Below are 6000 nucleotides of genomic sequence, written 5' to 3'. Positions count from 1 at the left end.
GAAAGGGGGGGTAATCAGAAGGGGGAATGAAACATGAGAGACTATGGACTATGAGAAACAAACTGAGGACTTCAGAGGGGAGGGGGGTGGGGGAATGGGATAGACCGGTGATGGGTAGTAAAGAGGGCACGTATTGCATGGTGCACTGGGTGTTATACAGAACTAATGAATCATTGAGCCTTACATCGGAAACCGGGGATGTACTGTATGGTGACTAACATAATATAATAAAAAATCATTAAAAAAAAAAAAAAAAAAAAAAAAAAAAGAAACCTATAGTAGTAGCCCAAGTGAAAGGTAATGAGACAAAGAGTAGGAAAAAAATGAAGAGTATTTATAGAATATATAATATTTAAAAGCCAATATGAAGATAAGATCACCAAGATTTTGATTTTTTAAAAAAAAAATGTAAGGACCGAAAAGGTGACAAACATACTGAGTTCATATGTCTGGGAAGATCTTTTTTTTTTTTTTTTTTAATGTCTGGGAAGCTCTTGACCTAACTAACAGAGAAAAATCACAAGATAGAAAAAAGTAAATTTAGGAGATGTCAAGTTACACCGGTGAGAAGTCCCAGCTTTTCCACAGCAGTAGTTGCAGCTCTGATCCTGAAGTGCCTTTCCCTCTTGCTCTTCTGGAAAGATGAGACCACAGTTGAGTTTTGAACTAGCTTAATATGATTAAAGCCAGTCTTCCACATCTTTCAGGAAAAGGAAGTAGTGTCTGCTATCTGACAAAAACAGTAGCATTTATATACATAGTCCTCTGACTGTAGAAATTGAACCACAGGTCCAATCTTTGCTCTAGGCCACCAGGTCATTAAAGGAGAAACTATTTTCTTAGAATCTTCACCTTGATATAAGCTTATAAATTGCAACACATAATAATCTTGTGATCCATTCCATAATTATGCATCGCGTTCCTGCGTAATTTTTCGTGAAAACAAAGTAGTTGAGCAAGTTTAAACTGGGTGTGCCCAGAACTAGCGCGTTCTTACCCCAAACATCACACTGTGAGTACGGAGATGAGCTGGGTAGCAATTGGTTTACACCCCCAACCTGGGAAGCTGTGTACAGAAGTAAAACTACATTTCCCGGCGATCTCTGCGCGGTTACACGCGGTAGGGAGGAAGGGCGGGGAATGGGGGGTGAGGGCGCGCCTCTGTGTGAGTAGCCTTCCTATTGGTGCGCTATCCAAAAGGCCGTGTAAACTTGTGGGCGATTGGACGGATTCGTGCACGCTCAGTGGCGCCGCGGCGCTACCGGATTTAAGTTTTGTTTTTCGGTTGGGGTCTCTGACTCGGAGGCTTAGTGTGGCGTGAGTAAAGAGTTTTGGGTTTAGGATGCTGGGATTAGGGAATTGGGGCTTTGGGCTAAAAAAAACTTAGTGTCGGAGAGGGGGGGGCGTTGGAGGATTGGGGAGCCATGGCAATGAGGGAGTCGACAACGGGATGAAATGTAAAAAGGAGTATAGAATTTGGAGGTCCTGGAAGTGCGTTCCAGTATTCTCTCATCCCAAGATAGTCTAAGCCCTCAATTTCCTCATTTGTAGAATTAAGGAATAATAAAAGTCCTTAACAGAGTTGTTGTGGGGGTAAATAAAGTAAATGTCAAAATGCTAATCAAGATTTAATTGTAAGGAAAGGTAAGGTTATATTAAAAAACAACAATAACCCTAAATAAGATATCACAGAGATGGAGGAATAGAAGCGACCTGAAACCCATTAACTTATCTATAAACAGACATTGTTTTTTGGGGGGAGATACAGTAATGAGTAAAGCCCATTTTCTATCTTCAAGGAACATACACATCATTAGAGAACTGATAGCAACAAAGAAGTCTATTATGTTAACTTTTAGAGAATTACAGATGCGGTTCTTTTGCAGTTAGATCATTTTGATAGATCAGTTTGGGTGGAGAGACTCTGGAAAGAGATGAAGGAGGTAGTATTGAGTTTTCAGGTACTAACTGGATTCCACTAAGTGAAATTATTTTTTTATTAACGTATAATGTATTATTTGTTTCAGGGCTACAGGTTCCACTAAGTGGAATTATGACAGTGGAGGGAGTTATGTTCCAGCTAGGGGAAGCTCACCAACAAGGGCATGGAGGCAAGAAAGTTATCTACAACCAGGGGTACGTTTAGGGGAGTAGAAGGAAATTAGAGAGGTAGGTTTGGTTCTTAGCCATGATGTCTAGGCAGAGTTTGAGTTAATGCATTAGGCTATCAGGAGCCGCTGATGAATTTTATGACTTTTGAGAATATGGTCCAGAGGAGAAAAGAGGTGGTTAGAACAGTTAAGTCATGGGGTAAGAAGATATGGAAATCTTGAATTAACATGGTCATTGCCCAGATAGAATATACAGGATTTTCATATGGTTGGATAAAGGTCAAGAGAAGGAGTAATGAAATGATGTATTTAAATTTTAAAGTCCAGATTGCTTGGAAGATGCTGAATTAGCTTTGAAGTGCTAAAAAATATGTGACTTGAGTGATTTTTTAAGTTAGACTTTTTTTTGAATTAGACATTTCAAGCTCCAATGGGACATATAGGTGAAATTGTCCCTTACATAATTGGAATTTCAAGCCAGGATATTTAAAGATGTCATTTGTTTATTCAATAAGTAGTTATTACTCTATGCCAGGTAGTGTTTTAGATAATAGAGGTCACCATAAAAACAGCAAGAATAATGATGTTCCCACAGAAATGGACAGAAGAAGTAGAAAAGAAAGTTGAAGACAGAACCTTTTGAACCAAGAGAGGAAGATTATTAGTAAAAATAATAATAATCTCCATTTATTGAGCACTTATGTGTCAGACACTGTGCTCAACCCTTTATTCATTATCTCATTTAATCTTTACACCAACCTATGATATATGCTATTCTTCCCATCTTTTAATAAGTAACTGGAACGTAGAGAGGTGAAATAACTTACCTGGCACACAGCTAATAAGGGACAAAACTTTGGCTGAAACCCAAGTCTGTTTGATTTCAGAGCCCAAGCTCTGAACTACAATATTTTTTTTAAAAAAGGTGATCAACACTGTCAAATTAAGCATACAAGTCAAAGAGTGACTTGCTGGATGGAGGATAGGACACCAAGAAAGCAGCTGAATTTATTCATTCGGGTGTCTGCTGACCAAGAAAAGGAATTTCAGTTCAGACGTTGTAGTAGGTGTCGGTATAGTGGCAAGCATAGCTGCCTTCCAGCTATTGTAGAAGTCAGATTGTGAGAGGTTATAAAGCTAAATGAGATGTGAATGTGGACACCTTTTTTGTTGATGTGCTGTAGTCACAGGAAAGAGAAGGAGTGAGGACAGTCACTATGAGGAAGAAGAGAAGTTACAAGTTGTTAGAAGGGTCTTTTAAAGGTCGGAGTTATTTTGCGGCGCCTGGCTGGCTTACTTGGTAGAGCATGCAACTCATTATTTTTGTTTGTTTAAGATTTATTTATTTGTTAGAGAGCGAGCATGCACAAGCAGTGGAAGAGGGAGAGAGAGACTCCTTGAGCAGACTCCCCACTGAGCATGGAGCCCGATGCAGGACTCAGTCCCAGGACCCTGAGATCATGACCTGAGCCAAAACCAAGAGTTGGCTGCCCAACTGACTGATCCATCCAGGGTCCTGAGCATGCAACTCTTGATCTTGGGGTCTTGAGTTTAAGCCCCACATTGGGCATAGAGATTACTTAAAAAAAAAAAAAGACTCAAAATATTTTTTTTAAAGTTCCAAGTTACTCTTAAATATTTTTAGAACAGTGACATTCATCTTTAAGATGTCACCTGTATTCATGAAATGGAATATTGCTTGGCCATATAAAGGAATGAAGCACTAACACATGCTACAACGTGGATGAACCTTGAAAACATCATGCTAAGTGAAAGCAGCCTGTCATAGCCAGCCACAGAAGACCACATACTATACGGTCTCATTCATAGGGAAGTCCAAAATAGGGAGATCCATAGAAATAGAAAGTAGTTAAGTAGTTGCTTAGGGCTTGGGGGAGGTGGAACAGGGTGATGGCTAAAGGTTATAGGATTTCTTGAAGTGATGAAGATGTTCTGTAATTGTGAGGGTTGCACATATCTGAATACACTGAAATCATTGAGTTGTACACTTTGAGTTGTATGGAATGTGAATTATATCTCAATAAAGCTGATAAAAAAAACGTCGCCCGTAATCCTACCGTACCAACCCAATTACCATTTTTACTTTCCAGGTTGTTTTTTTACAAGAGACAGATTCACCCAGTTTGAAGAACTTTTGTGGAAGGAGGTGAGTTCGAAGGAGGAGAGTAGTCATTTTAAAGGAGAGGGTGAGAAAAAGAGATGGTGCACTTGAAGCGTTGGTGGGCAGAAGAAAGCTAATGGAATGACAGAAGCAGAAACCAATTTTCTAGCTCTGTCAGATGGTGGTAAAGCAAAGCAGAGAAAGTGGGTAAGGGAATGCCAGATGGTCAGGAAAGACTTCACCAAGAAGGTGACATTAGAACCCTTATGAAGAGGGAGCAAGCTGTATAGAGATAAATGGGAAAAGAACATCATAAAATAGAAGTTTGAAGTCTGAAGAAAAGTTTGTCTAGCGTGTTTGAAGAACAGCAGCGCCAATGTTGTTGGAGCTGTGAGCAGGGGGAGAGTCGTAGGTGGGGTCACAGAAGTCTTGGGGTAGCTGGATCATGTAGGACCTGGGAAGCCATCTTAAAGCCCTTGGCTCTCTGACTCAAGCAAAAAGCCTCAGGAGGCTTCCGAACAGAGGAGTTTTGTGTTTTGACTTACTATTTATTTATTTATTTGTTTATTTATTTATTTTTATATATATACATATATATACAAATATACACATTTATATATACATATATACATTTATACATTTATATATATGTATATACATAAATAAGCAACCACAGTAAGTGTAACATTTTACATTTCCACTAGTAGTGTGTGTTCTAGTTGCTCTACGTCCTTGCTGACACTTGGTATTATCTCTTTATTTGTTTTTAATTTTAGTTACTCTACAGAGTGTGTAGTGGTAGCTCATGGAGGTTTTTTTTTTCCTTTTAAAGATTTTATTTATCAGAGATAGAGGGAGAGAGAGCGAGCAAAAGCAGGGGAAGCAGCAGAGGGAGAGGGAGAAGCAGACTCCCCACTGAGCAAGGAGCCTGATGTGGGACTCGATCCCAGGACCCCAAGATCATGACCTGAGCCAAAGGCAGACACTTAACTGGCTGAGCCACCCAGGCACCTCTAAAACTGACACACAGTCACCAAGGCAGTAAGTATAGATAAGAAGAAGAACTAGCAGTGACTGAAAATTAATGATCAGTGAGAAAGAAAACCAGGAACGTGGTATCCTAGAAGCCAAATGAAGAATGGTTTCAAGGAGGAGGAGCAGAGGCACTCTGGGGTTCCCAGCAGGGAAATGGCGTATAGAATTAACAAGAGTTATTATCTCTTTTCAATCGTGTTCACAAAATTCTTCTCCAAAGGACTGAAGATTATAAACAGAAACATACCAATTAAAAGAGCACAAGAACAGAATGTTACATGATCGTGCTCAAAATCAGAATGGGTTGACAAAGCATGCTTGATAAGCCAGCTTTCCCTGAAGCTAATAAACTCTCCCCTTCCCTCACTCCTTCTTTCCTCCCTCCTCTCCCATTCTTCTCTTCTCTCGCCCTTCTCCCCTTCTCTGCTATTCCCTCCCTGACGTGAGGTTATCTTCATGAAAATTTCTGTGATAAGATTATTCATATAGAGAAACCCAAGCTCTATGTTAGCAATTGGAATGGAGATTGTAAATGGACCTTACAAAGCTTGTAAGTAATTTTTTCTTTCTCTAAGATGAAACAATAAATAAAGCTCACCAAAGAGAGAGAAAATGTCAGTGGCTTAGTATTTCTTTTAAATTTAGCATAATTGGCCCTATACCTTAATTTCCAGTTACTGTCCCTTACTTGTCAAACTTTTCTGCATCTCCCTCCTATTTCAGCAAAAGGAT

General features: G+C 39.5%; 1 protein-coding gene across 3 annotated transcripts in view; it reads left to right on the top strand.

Moving 5' to 3' along the window:
- The first annotated feature begins 1184 nt into the window (after positions 1–1184).
- Positions 1185–6000, top strand: part of CCDC77 (coiled-coil domain containing 77) — a 28012-nt gene continuing 23196 nt past the window's right edge. The window contains exons 1-2 of one of the 3 annotated variants that reach the window (XM_008704841.2): positions 1185–1317; positions 4223–4278. The gene's annotated coding sequence lies outside the window, so the exon portion shown is untranslated. Of the gene's footprint in view, positions 1318–2061; positions 2137–4222; positions 4279–6000 lie in introns of those variants that run through there. The other 2 variants (XM_008704844.2, XM_008704843.2) reach the window with 2 other exon arrangements.

This window comes from Ursus maritimus, unplaced genomic scaffold (genome assembly GCF_017311325.1).
Source record: "Ursus maritimus isolate PB19 unplaced genomic scaffold, ASM1731132v1 scaffold_26, whole genome shotgun sequence".
Taxonomy (NCBI): Eukaryota; Metazoa; Chordata; class Mammalia; order Carnivora; family Ursidae; genus Ursus; species Ursus maritimus.
The sequence above is the reverse complement of the archived record's forward strand: the minus strand, read 5'-3'. Positions and strand labels throughout refer to the sequence as shown.